Below are 14,466 nucleotides of genomic sequence, written 5' to 3'. Positions count from 1 at the left end.
AGGTCAGGAAAGCCCACCTGGTGGGCAAATTACCAGATCTGTAATCTGTAGTTGTATTTTTGGGTAGATTTCCCCTTTTATGTCTGTCGAAATAGGTCTTATTATTCGTCTAGGTCGTATGTCAATGTGTAACCTTCAACACCCGTGCTTTCACACATAGGCCTACTCAGTGAACGCATTAACGGTTGCTGACAAGACACACATTCACACTTCCTCACTTTCTCAACATTTCCACCCCACCACGGATTTCCTTCCAGACTCGTTTCGTTATCGTTAATTGTGTCCAGACACTTGCTCGGCAAATAAGTTGTGGAGAGAGGCGGGGAGAGCAATCGGTCGGTTCTTGGATCTCCTTGGGAGTGTCAGTGCTGCTTCCCATCTGCAGACATTCAAGGTTATCGGAACTCATCATTACCTTAAGAAACCAGTGAAACCATTGACATTTGACTCTTCTGTGGTCCTGTCTTTCAAATGTCTGAGATCAATCATGGGCCAAAGGTTGTAGGTTCAAACCCCAACGTTGGCAGTCTATCTATAGGCAGCGTTCAGCGAGATTCCTACCTGATATTTATTTCAACAAAACGTAGATGCATTGATAGTATTTAGCAGCCCTAATCTTAGTCTTTTGGCCAATTCTGTAGCTCAGACATAGTGATTTAGCTGTATTTTTTTTCCATAAAGTTTCCCTCGATTGTTTTTCTTTTTAAGCCTCACTATAAGGTACAGGTTTTATGCAGTGTAAGTATTAATCTGGGTCAAGACGGGGCCAACATCACTGGAGCCAAGACTTCCCCTTCAAAAGCCAGCCTCCTATTCCCCTGCTTCAGTGAGTTCTGATGTATTCTAAACAAGCTGAACATTTCACATTTAAGTGTATAATACGGCGTGGTCCTAGAGGGCTGGTCCTTGCCTTTACTTCATGGAGAAGAGACGTTTTCAGAACTCCCTCTAATTACCTTCAGATTAAAGGCTCTCTCTAGCTGAATCACACACAGGGATAAGCATCCGTGTTGTGGTAAGTACACTATTGTGTATGAGCAACAAGCAGGCACCGGCCCTGGCAGAGTGTAGGACTGAATGAATGACTGAATGAATCGGTGAACCAGGTCACACAGGTGAATCCCTCCTTTCTAAAGAAATAAGGATTCACAGTTAAAGGAATGGTTTAAAGACATTTCACAAGTTGGAAAATGTGTTTTCAGTTTCACATTGCAACACACACACACACACTCACACACACACACGCACACACACACACACACACACACACACACACACACACACACACACACACACACACACACACACACACACACACACACACACACACATACACACACACACACACACACACACACACACACACACACACACACACACACACACACACACACACACACGCACTGGCTAGGACTTGCAGAGAGAGGGTGTGTGTGTCTTCTGTAGTACATAGACAGAGGGCTGCTGAGTATAGACAGGCCTCCCAATCTTGTTCCACCAGTTTTTTAGTTTTTAAATGAGTTGCACCGGAACACAGGGTGCCTACCCATCCCCAGCAGTATAGGACGCAGACAGGAATAGATGCATTCTAATCTAAACTATGCTGTATCATTTTTGGTTAAACTAGAATAACGTAGGATAGCACGGCATGCCATATCATTTTGTAACATGCGATAGTGATTTGACGCACAGACACATTTTTTAGATTAACTTGTCATTTGGCTCTAAACGTGTGCCATCGTTGTTGTGTATTCAAATAAAATACCTGCTATGCTAGACGTATGCTTGTTACAGTTCACCCTTCTATAGAATTATTGTGCGTTTGAAATATTCAAATCCAAAAATTTTATTTAAACTCAATAAACTCATATTCTGATACAGATTATAAAATAAATGACGCAGACCTATTCTGTCACTGTTGCCCTGTTTTTGCGACCAGACAGAGAATAATGTGTGAATGTGGTCCGGTTTCTCTGGGCAAAGGCTTTGGGGCTCTGTGTAAGCTAGTCCTACAACACAACGTCTGCAGCATGTAGAATGTGTTGAAATCACAAGCTATATGACTGTGTTGGTAGCCTTCAGCTGGGGGTTAACTGATCACGCTGATAATCCTTGCTGTCTGTCTCTGTCAGACAGACAAAAGAAAAACACGTTTACTATCTTTGAGAATGCACATAAACATCTCCAATGTTGCACATGGTTTAACAAGACTTGGCAGGATAAGATCATAATAAACACTGTCACATCAATACGTATAGTGCTGCATATCTTACATACTTTCACTTTATACACATATAGACTGCATATGCACACACTAGGCTACTTATAAGTGTTGTGTTGATACCAGCTCTTTAGACTTTATGTTTCTAATTGAGACAAAAGGCGGATGCTCTGGACTTCTGTGCATTCTCTTTCAAACCATTTTGTATTCATCAGCAGCTAACTAAATTTATCATAACCTTCACATCCATTATTATCCCATGGTTAATGTTATCACCAGATTTTAACGTTTACGATTCATAAACTAGCTTCATTTTTGCGGTTATTTTGTGTTCTGACATCCCCTTCCTGTATTTAATTCATGATCTTTCTGATAGGATCCTGTTCGGACGGTTGCCAAGCTTACTAGTGGCCACTTAACACCTTGGTAGGGAGAGGGGAAAGAGCAGAGAGACAACTGTGGATTATATCTGTTGGTGACGGCTAAATACACCCCAATGGGTCTCTGATTGTACAATACAGAATGACGCACATTGCAGTCTCAATATCCCCATAAACCACATTCTGAATACCGGACCTGGGTAGGATGGTGGTGTTTCTCATCAGACTGGCGTGTAAATAGCTTGATTGGAATAGCCACCGGGATATTTGTCAAATTCATTCTACGTAATTAAAGACCAAAACATAGAGGGAACGTTTTCATTTTTTCAATGGCTGCCTTTGTGTTTTATAGGAGGTAGAGTCGCTTCAAAGTAATTCTATAAATATATATGAGTTGTGTAAGACCTATAATAATCTAATTCTTCATCCTGTGAATGTCTGGCAGCACCCTGGTTTCTAACAATAGAATATAACTGTCTGAGTCCAACAAGCAGTATACCTCCTGCTCTGCATCAGCACCTGTAAGGCCCTCTTCCCCATTGGCCTGAGATAATGAGCTCCTATTGGTCGGCTGCCTCTGAGGCGCAAGCATGTGCTTCAGGCAGCAAGTTATAATTGGAAAAGGGAAAAAAAAATCATTGTCGTCACTGTCATTTTCTATGGCTGTCATGGCAACTGCCGCCTCTCCCTCTCTATGCTCTTGTGTCTCATTCAAGGCTTTGGGAATGAGCTCTACGCACATGCACGCATACACACACACGCATGCACGCACGCACCCCCAGACACACAAACACACACACATAACACAGCTAGCAGGTGAATGTGGCAGTGTGCTGCTGCTTGGTGTTTGCCTGTTGATGGTAACATTGTATATTTATCGAGCACAGGACGTACTAGAATGGTCAAACTATGCGTCGAAGAGTTCAATAAAGACATACAAAGTATATAATTTGTTCTCTGGGGCTGAAGTTCAGCGCTTGTGTTTAATATAATGCCAAAATGTTGCTTGACAGCCCAATGTGTCTTTTCACAATATTTTTTCATACAGTTTGACGCTTATATGACCTTCATGGGTATGTTTTAACAAAAAATTACAAGTTAAACATAAGGACAATATTTGTACTGAAATGTATGTTTATAATATCACTGAAGGCCACTCAAATTATGTTTCCTAGAATGGAGAAAGAGGTTTGAAAGCAATCTCCTTTATGCATTTCCTGTCTTTATAACAAGGAGGAGATATGCTGGAATTGCCCCCTCTTGTAGCTGTTTTATACTAAACCTAGATAAACGTTATTCTCTTTTTCTCCATCTAGGGACATTGCTACAGAGTCATCATGGCTCTTATCAGTTCCAATTTAAATGGATCAATCAGAAAGGCAGAGCAGATTAGCCTCTTGGTGCATTGGACAACATCGCTATTCCTCTCTTATGTCAGTTTAAGACCTTACTACCACCGGTTGGGTCTCCACTCTTGCCTATAATCATATTGGGATCATCATCAGACCATTTGAGAAATGAGTTTCCAGAATGGGCAATGCTAGGTCAATGCTATTATAATATATTGGTTTGGTGGACGGTTTTATCTAAAGTATCTTCAAATACTGTGAGTGCGTAGGACATTTCTGAGTATGGGTTGCCCCAGTGGGAATCTAACTCCTAACCCCTTGCCGTGTTGCCCTATGAGTGTAGTCCCTTCATTGCGCTAGACAGGGCCACACTGTAATGTGGATAATCTTTTCCAGCCATATTCATCTCATCATCTTATCTTAATGGTCTACATCTTGTAGGCCCGCTTATTTCAATGTAGGCCAACATTTTATGTTGTTGACATTGAAAATAATTGTTGTTAAAAACCGTGACAGTAAGTCAAGGACATTAGGTAGGACATGTGGTTTCACTAGGACAGCGCAGCGCCTCAAAGGACCTGGAGCTTTGGGCAATACCTCCATGGTTCTTCTAACCAAGGTCCATCTTCAGGTCGTTTATGCCTCTTTACACCTCTTAGGTGTCAGACTAACACACAAGACCAGCCTGGGGCTATCTGGTTGCTATCTTATATTTGTTATTACATTATATATATTATTTTCAGTGTGTGTGTGCGTGTGCGTGTGCGTGTGCGTGTGCGTGCGTGCGTGTGTGTCAGAAGATGCTGGGTTACAATGCTACATTTTCATTATTTTCTCTTTGGTATTTTTTTCTGTATGGGACATTCAGCCAGTAATAAAACTGGTGTTACTGTCTATGGATATCTAGATTATGCAGAGGTTTCTGCGCACTGCACATCATTGTTTTACCTTACCATCTCATGTATTGATTTGTACTGTTTAATAATTCTCTGTTTTCAACTGTAGGAATTATGGTCCAGATGGATGAGGAATTCCACCTCTTCTATTGACCTAATAATAAGCGAGTATGTGTGATTTTAGTGTGTACGGGCGCGTGTGTATGAATATACTTTATTCCTTTTATCTGGCCATCCGTGCTTCGTGGGCGATGTGCACCAAGCCGGCGGGGTCAGTCCAACTGACCCCGCGTTAGATGTTCTCTCTGACGTGGACGAGACCGCGTCCTCCGCGGCAAACGTGGACCCTCCCACTGAATCCTCAGTGTGTTTTTAGTGCACACACATGTGCTGCCAGAAGGCGTTCTGCGCAGAGCCATATCTGTAGTAGGATTATTTTCCTCTCGTTTCTCGGTGGCCCATCACACGCGCTGTAATTAAATCAACTGGAGAGCCTACACATCCTGTAAAGGCTTACACACTAACAGCCAGCCTCACACCAATACCACTTCCATCTGTGTGTGTCATGTTGATGACGTCAAGGCGGATGGCAAAACAGAGATGAAGGATTTAGGATATGGATTGGTCTGAAGGTCAAAGTGCTTTAGTAAGCCGGTTGTCTGTAGGGCAGCCTGGTTCAGGGTCTGCGTGGAATATTAATATTCTTCTTGCTCATGTACTATTTGCTTTGGCTTTCCAGATTTAGAGCTTTATCCATCAGTTATCACGTTCTGATCCTTGACGTTAAAGGCTATCAATTGTCTTCTAGGAATACATATTCAATTAGAAAACATGGGGTTATCTGTATTTGAGTTCATGTGAATGCTCCACATATTGCATGAAGGTATGTCAGGAGTATTCCACAGACTAATCATGCATAAAGCTAGGGTAGGCATTTAGAGTAAAATCCAGAGTAAGCTATATTTTGAAAGTATCAGAGCAAAAATATCCCACCCATTCAGTTCTGGCTCCAAAAACCAACGCCCCAAAACACATGACAAGCTTGCTCACTTTGGCAATATTCCTGGCCAGCCTTGTGAACTGTGGTCAGTCCACGGACAGATTTCGCCCAGGTACGGAGGTAGATGCTAGACACAAATACAAGATTTTTTTCTTTTTTTCCATTTATTTATTGCTGTTATCAGAATTTCAACATCCATAAAGCAAATATATGTACCTCATCTTACGTAAGATATATAAAGTGCAGCATTATGTCCCCATTGTTATCAAGCTCTCACTTTTCAAATATTCAAACGCAGAGCACAGAAAAATAGGTTTGGGGGTTTGAGGGAGAATCGGAACTATATCTAGAGTGTCATTTTACCTTTTTATTGTAAATGAATCCTCATTTGAAGCCTGTTTCCTGACATGGATGAACAATGGTTTAATGAAACTAGCATCCTGTCAGGGCCTGTTGCTGCTCACAGACAAATGCCTTTGGCGGTTTCTTGGCTGCTTTTGGAGTCTTGGGTTTACACAAAATATATTTATTTTAGTTCACTGTGTTAAGTGTTTCCGTGGGGATCCCAATCACTTTCCAAACTTGTTTCTGTACTCTGAAGTCCAGATGATCAGTTCTCAGGACCCTTTTCTCTGGGAACTGATCCCTTTCAAAAGTAAGCAGCACAGTGAGTAATATCGACCATTTAATCCCAACTCCTCCATTTAAATATCCCCTTGATTATGTATCACCCTGTTAATCATGTAACTCTCAGATCGTTGTAGGGCTTCACATACTACATGGGACATAAGCCCCAAATTAAGTAATTTAGGTCATCCACAGGGGTGCATGTTTCTGTGGACTTTGTGAACCCCCCAACTCCCTTTGGATAATAGGGACAGGAATTGGCAGGGACCTCACAATAGGATATTACAAAATTCTTTGAGTACCGTTACGATCTATTGCGATTTTTGTAAATGGCGTTACAGTATCAAAAAACCTGTCTGCGATTTTACATTTTGTGTTGGGATGTGGCTTCTACAGGTCCATCAGTATATGTGGCCAAACAAGATAAAACATTGTTTATGCAAATTGACTGTAAGCAAATACATTATAGCCTCCTCTATTGACTGTTCCATTATTTAGGTTCCACAAAGTTAACAATAAATAGATTTTTTAATTGTTGCGGAGGCAAATAATCCAGATTCTCCTATTAATCTTTTTTTCCACCGTCCCTAATCCATGGACCAGCCAATGGATAGACCCACAATGGATAGTCCAACCAATGAACAGACCAAGCAATCAATAGACCAACCACAGAATAGACGAAGCAATTGATAGTCCAACCGCTGAATAGACCAACCTATTGATATACCAACCACTGAATAGACCAACCTATTGATATACCAACCACTGAATAGACCAACCGATAGTCCAACCACTGAATAGACCAACCTATTGATAGACCAACCACTGAATAGACCAACCTATTGATATACCAACCACTAAATAATAGACCAATCGATAGTCCAACCACAGATTATACCAATTAATTGATAGTCCAACCACTGAGTAGACCAACCACTGAATAGACCAACCACTGACTAGACGAACCAATTGATAGACCAGCCAATGAACTACAGTGGATACCCTGTCAGAGGCATCTCTGTTACCCCGGCATACTTGACTGAACTCATTTGTGTTGCCTGCCACACATTTAGTCTTGCCTGGATGAACCGGCTCCATGGCCTTTATTGCACAACCAGCCATAAGGCCACAGCCACCACATGTGGCTGTGGAATTTGTGTTTCTGAGGGTGTGAACACACACACACACACACACACACACACACACACACACACACACACACACACACACACACACACACACACACACACACACACACACACACACACACACACACACACACACACACACACACACACACACACACGCACACAGATATAGACACACGCACACAACCACCGACAACCACGACCACGAAGAACAGATGTGATTATATGCCATGATTTGACACAGTTATGCATTTGTGGTGTATGTTAGGGGAAGTGCTAGGAATGTGTTATTTCAGCACACACATGGAAACACACATGTTGTAAAGTCCTTATCTTACTGAGAATGGTGTATGAAAGGAGGGAGTCGCAGACGTTTTAACCTCAAACCTCAAATTATAGGCCTAATAAGAAATAATTGATTACCCACCCTAGTCAGGAACAAACTGCATGTTTTTCTAAAGGCTGTTCGTTGCCACGGGCGACGCAGTGTTTACCGAACATAAACACACCGTCAGATCCAGATAAGGTCGTAATCTCACCTGGTGTTTGTGCTTTCACTCAAACATCCAATCATCCTACTTTTTTATTGACTGTTTGTTGGGATTCACAAATACAAGGACACAGACGTTATGATGTTGAACTGTAGCCGTGGATATACACAGACACACGGATGTTTGTCACGTAGAAACCCAGTGACCCCTGTGACTGCTGCGATGCACTACATATCTTGAATGGACAGCTAAACTGGTTTTGTTGAGTCATTGTTCCTCTTTGAACTCTAATTATCTCTGCAGTAGTTTAGACGTGGTTTAGGGCTAACCAGATTCACAGATGGCTGCTAGGGGAGGAGGGGAATATGGCAATAATCTTTTTCTCTTCCTCTTTCTCTTCTCTCTCTCTCCATCTCTTATATATTTCATTCCATATATAATTTGTGTAATTAGTTGATCATCATTGTTAGGCTTAAGTCAGTATTCTTCTTTCTTTAGATACTCCCGTAGACAATTTATACTCAAGTTGATCTCTCCACCGTCCAAGCACTGCAAACACATGCGCTGCCTTATAGTTGTGTGTGATTGACTAGCGAATGCTCTGCGGAGATCCAGGCGAAGACAGGCTAACCGATCACTTCCTGCGGCGTGCTTATCCGCTTCCTCACACGACATACCTCGACACACCAACTGCCTTCCAAAATGCTGCTGCAATTCCTTGTTCCCCGAAAAATAACAAGCCATTCCCATCTGCTGTGTCAGCGGCAGAATGAAACACCATTAAGTCCACTCTCTACCAGGTCCCGTCGACCCTTAGCCTCAAACACCGTCTCTGTTTCTCTGTGTTACCTTCCATTTGTTTGATGGATTGCCCATTGGATACAAGTGGAAAATCACAACAGCTGAAGTCGAGGCGCGGGCCGGTAATGGACAATATGTCTCTGAGTGGGACAGGTGGGGGGGCTCTGGTATGTGAGTGTAGATCCACCGTGGGAGAAATTCTGTGCATGCATGTGTGTGTATGGACACACACACGAGTGTATGAATGAATGTACCGTTTATGTGTATGTGCTTTAGCTCTTGTGTGTCCATGTGGAATAGACAGATGCAGCTGTCTAAGTACAGGGGGTCTTCTGAGAGAGTTTGGGGATTTATGGCACGCTTTGTGTTGAACGAGCACCAACATAGACCCTGTTGCTGCTGATCCCTGGTATGGTTTTTCGGGCGATTACACTGAAGGGAGCGTGGCTGTGAGAGAAGAAAATGGTTGATTGGACCACGGTTGTGTAATTCTTCTTCAAAATATCTCTCTTTTCAAAAAGCATAAACTGGAAATTAAGTCCAGAAAAAGGCAAAAAAAAGTTCAGATTCTTTCTAAAAATGGTCAAGAATTTGTTTAATGGACACTTGCCATCGAAAGAATGCAACAAAGCTAACCGTCTGTGTCAATCATGAAAGGAAAAAACACTACTTAAACCCCCATGCTACTTGAGAAAAGCTGTACATGTTATAATAACAACCAGCAGATTGGAAATACTTGACATGAACTCCCAATCACTTTCCCCCAACTGTCTTAAAAACCATCTGGAGTAGAATATTGATGGCTGTAAACCATAATAACCATGAACTCCTGAACCTCAAGTTGACAAAATCCAGTGATTGTGCCTGTACCTGTACTGAGGCTGCATTTCAATATGGGGCTTAAGGTGGATGGAGCAAAAAACTGACTAGAACTGATGCAGTATATTTTTCTTTTAAAGAGTTTAAAATGAATTGCCTCCAACGGTTTTGAATGGAGGCAAAGACATCAAATTTATATTCCTCCAAACAATGGCAATGTATTAAAGCAGTCTCATTCAGTTCGCGGCACGCGGGCTGCATCTGGCCCATGGATGCTTCAGATCCGGCCCCAAAATATTTATTAGACCATAAACAATCCAAGTCAATGTTCCAATGTTGGTAGTCAAGAGTGTTTTTGAGATGATGTTCTTGGGCTTCTGTTGAATGTTAATAACAGGATCAGTTGTTGCTTTATTAATCAATATATCAGGCCATTTCTATTGCATGTCGTGATCAGTTGCTTGAATAATTGAATGCTCATCATCGTTATTTTCAAAGTTTATTTGAATAATATGAATCGAATTAATAATAAGAGAACTTGTCAAAAAGTTCAATGTCCTTCATCTGCCACATTAGGGAAATCAGGCATTTATTTTTTAATTAGGCATAGGGTTAGGGTTAGGGTTAGGGTTAGTTATTCTTCATTTATTGATTGATAAATGAAGAATAACTCAGGCCAAAGTAGAAATGTTTGAACTGACAGACCATTTTGTGTATCGGATTAGACGACCCTAAAACAACATGCTGCCTCAATGCAATCATAAATACACAAACACATTACCTTAATTATAATTTCAGATCTATAGAGCGTTGTCCATGTTTATTTTGAAGATTAAAATCAATGGATTATCTTCCAACACATTATTGTATGGTCCCCTATGATCTTACACACGCTGTGTGTGTGTGTACGTGTTTGTGTGTGTGTGTGTGTGTGTGTCTGTGTGTGTCTGTGTTGATTGATGATTGTGTTGATGGAGTTCTTCATCTCCGGATTAGGGATTATGTTAAATAAATGATGACAACCTCAAGGAGTTCAATAATCGCCAGTGGTCATTCACATCTGCCTTGAGTTGCACCATGGGACTGGAATACCTTTGTAATTAAGATGTTATTATCAACTTTTTGGTGTTGAATTAGTAAGGAAACTATGTTACTCAGCAAATAGTATCAACGTTTATAAGGCTACCTTAAAATGTACAATGGAAACAATATGGTTGTCTTTATACCTCCGTTTACGATGTACAATAACCAAAGGAATAGGATTGTACCAGATTCACCATATTGAATGCCCTTTCCCTTCATCTTGGCACCAGTGGATCATTCCTAGATGGATTATCAGTATAAATCAGCAGCTCGTCCTCCATGGCAGAGCCTACTATGTGTGTTAGCAGAGGGAGATGCAGGCAGGATTAACCATCGGCGGTCGGCTTGCTCTTTCCAAGACCAGGGACAACTGGCTGCCCTTTGGTTCTGTTAGCATTTCTTAGCATTGGCACACAGCTGGATTTAAGTTGCTTTTTCTATCTTTCACACTATGCACTCACTCACTCACTCACTCACTCACTCACTCACTCACTCACTCACTCACTCACTCACTCACTCACTCACTCACTCACTCACTCACTCACTCACTCACTCACTCACTCACTCACTCACTCACTCACTCACTCACTCACTCACTCACTCACTCACTCACTCACTCACTCACTCACTCACTCACTCACTCACTCACTCACTCACTCACTCACTCACTCACTCACTCACTCACTCACTCACTCACTCTCTCATAACCTGTTCTTTCACCCAACAGCACATCCCTCACAATAGATTAGTGTTGGTAGTAAGCATACAATCAAATATTAACACATCCTGTCATATTGCTTCACTGCACAATGTTCAAATCTTACGCCATCCACAATGAGTCAGTGTCACCAACGTGGACCTTCTGACAGGCTGGCTTCTTCGTTGGTATGTTCTTTCCATCATTAGTTTGTTTGTTGTGCGTGTGTGTCTCACGACTGAGTGCTTATCTCTTCCAGACATTTGTAGGCCATGTTTCGGTGTTCAATAACCCATTGGCTCCTTGTGATTTGAGTAAGCCGAATAAAATGAATGATGGATTTAGATTAGCTCTGGCTGTGTCCAGTGAGTCCACCCATTATCTCACATCTGTGTCAACATAGCTCAAAAGTCTCACCAGGGGGACTCACAAATGGCTTTTTGTTTGTGAGCCGCTTACCTGTTCCAAGCCACACTCTATCTGAACGGAGATAAACAAGAACAACGCTGTAAGGAAAATGCGTCATTGCACAACACATAGGTGTTTATACTGTGTCTGTTGAGTGAACTCAATTAATCCACACAAAGTATTGGTAAATCAAAAGCTTCAGCGTAGGGATTGGTAGAATTCACCTAATCATCAAGCCTCAGGGACATTATACTCCTCTATCTCCAAATTATTCTCTCTTCTCATCTGTACGCTGTCAGTTTGTATTCATTCTTCATATTTCTTTGGCATTCCCAACATTTTCCAACATTTAAAAATCTCGTCATCATCATAACAGCCTTCATGCATGTTAAATGACATAGCCTTGCAAGTGAAGAGACAAAATCCTCATCGGTGTAATATGTGATTACCAATGTCTTTGTTGGGTGCTACAACAGTACATTTGGAAGCACAGCAACACACACCAATCCTTTATTACCCCGTCCATTATGTCTTCCCCTTGACCAGCCGCTATTACTAAAAGAGATGTCTTCATTTTGTGGTTGCCAACAATGAGTCGTTGTATCAACTGAATTTGATCATAAAACAAATTGGTACCAGACCACTCTGTTATATTCCCAATTGTTTGACAATTGTTTTGTCACTTTCAAATCCTCGAGCAAAAACACATCCTTCTGCTGTAAACATGAAGCCATACCAGAGCCAGCCTGGAGTGTTTCATTATTCAGGGACATAGTTGGTAATCCGTTTTTCCCACACTATTCCATCAAATTCGGAATGTCTTTCCTCTCCTGGGGAAGAGAGGTAGTTTCCCTCATTCCTCCCCTTTTCGTTATTTTTTGTTTGCTTTTTTGGGTGTTTTTGTAAGATATTCTGGCAGGATGTTGCAGCTGCTCTTAAAAGCTGTAGGCTACTGAGCGCCAGCCTTCGTACCCTGGCCCCGTGGGGAGCCATCATCAGGGGAGTTTAACGCTGAGGTCGAAGGACCCAGATAGGACCTGTGGTCTCTGGAAGGATGTGACGATTGAAGATTGGAGGCCATCTGCCATATCCTCCCTGGTTCTCCCTGGCGTTTCTCATGGTACTGGTTGTGGTGGTGGTGGTGGTGGGACTGGTTCTCCCTGGCGTTTCTCATGGCGCTGGTTGTGGTGGTGGTGGTGGGACTGGTTCTCCCTGGCGTTTCTCATGGTGCTGGTTGTGGTGGTGGTGGTGGTGGGTCTGTGTCGTCCCGTGCTACTGCAGGGGTTTTCTTTGATATCCCAAGGGTTAATGGCCATTGGGTTTAGTTAGTAACCATCTTTTGTTTTACTCAAGTAGTCCCCTCCCTGGGAAGACTTTTGACCAAGGGAAATCCTTGATATATAGGGCAGTTTTATTATGCTTGCAACATGGTTTGAAGGCTTTGGGTTTTGCCTCTGGAAACCATTCCTGTGGTTCATCTGTGAATGCCTCTCACATTCTTTATCTGCTATGTCTTTGGGTCTTTCTCCCATTCCAATCTTTTTTACCCCATAATTTGCCATCTTGTAGGCCCACCATTAAATGAGGTGTCTATGTGGGGGTATGGCGTGTACACGTGTGCAAATGAGTGTCAAGGGTTGATCCCACATGCCCTCTCATCATCTGCGGTGGAACTCTCTTAGTGGTTCCAACTCCAAACCACACCCTGGCTTATGCCTCTCTCCACCCTGGAAGAGAGGGCCCAAGGCGGGGTGGGTCCACCCTGGAGTGGCCCTGGAGATTATGCACTGGAACTATTTCGTTTTTATAGGGATGTGGATTAGCTGCTGTTGTGTTGGCAGTGAAGTTATGTTGTGTAAGAGCTGGAGATTCATCAAGATGTGCCAGGTGCGTGTGTTTGCACGTGCATTTGTGTGTGTGTGTGTGTGTGTGTGTGTGTGTGTGTGTGTGTGTGTGTGTGTGTGTGTGTGTGTGTGTGTGTGCAGTGCACTATTGATGATCTAGATGTTCATCCCATTGAGGTCCAACATTGAGATGGCTAGATGACGGAGGTTGCTTTCCCCATGGAGAGACCCCTTCAAATTCCTTCCACTCTCACTTTCCTAACTAACCTGCTGAGAGAGCGAGAGAGAAAATATAACATTGGGATCTCGTTAAGGGAGGGGACACTTTATTTGCAGGCTTGTGTTCCGCATGTGTGTGTTTCACACTTAGATACACACATTAGATGCGTGTGTGTTTAAGTGTGAACGCTATGGGCTAAAACACAAGTGTATCTTGATGCTTCACACCCTGCGACATCTAGCTTCCTGAGGGCCTATCTGATAGGAAGGGGTTTCCTCCTCCACCATGATGATATTATCCAATCCTCACAGGCTTTGCACCGGACAATACATAGCTTCAGTCTTCTCATGAGAAGTACGTACCACTCTCAAATACGTGACGTGTAGTGTGTGGAAACTGTTGTAATCATGACCCCTCCACCGTGGTTTTAAACTTGCTTTCTTTTTATATTAGTGAAGGTAGTAAGCGAGAAATGGTTCTCT

General features: G+C 42.4%; 1 protein-coding gene across 7 annotated transcripts in view; it reads left to right on the top strand.

Moving 5' to 3' along the window:
* The window catches only part of LOC130401483 (arf-GAP with coiled-coil, ANK repeat and PH domain-containing protein 3-like), a 58,839-nt gene that overhangs the window by 1,202 nt on the left and 43,171 nt on the right, over positions 1–14,466 (top strand). The gene's annotated exons all lie outside the window — the stretch shown is intronic.

This window comes from Gadus chalcogrammus, chromosome 13 (assembly GCF_026213295.1).
Source record: "Gadus chalcogrammus isolate NIFS_2021 chromosome 13, NIFS_Gcha_1.0, whole genome shotgun sequence".
Classification (NCBI taxonomy): domain Eukaryota; kingdom Metazoa; phylum Chordata; class Actinopteri; order Gadiformes; family Gadidae; genus Gadus; species Gadus chalcogrammus.
Note: the sequence above shows the minus strand (reverse complement) of the source record. Positions and strands in the feature narration are given on the sequence as shown.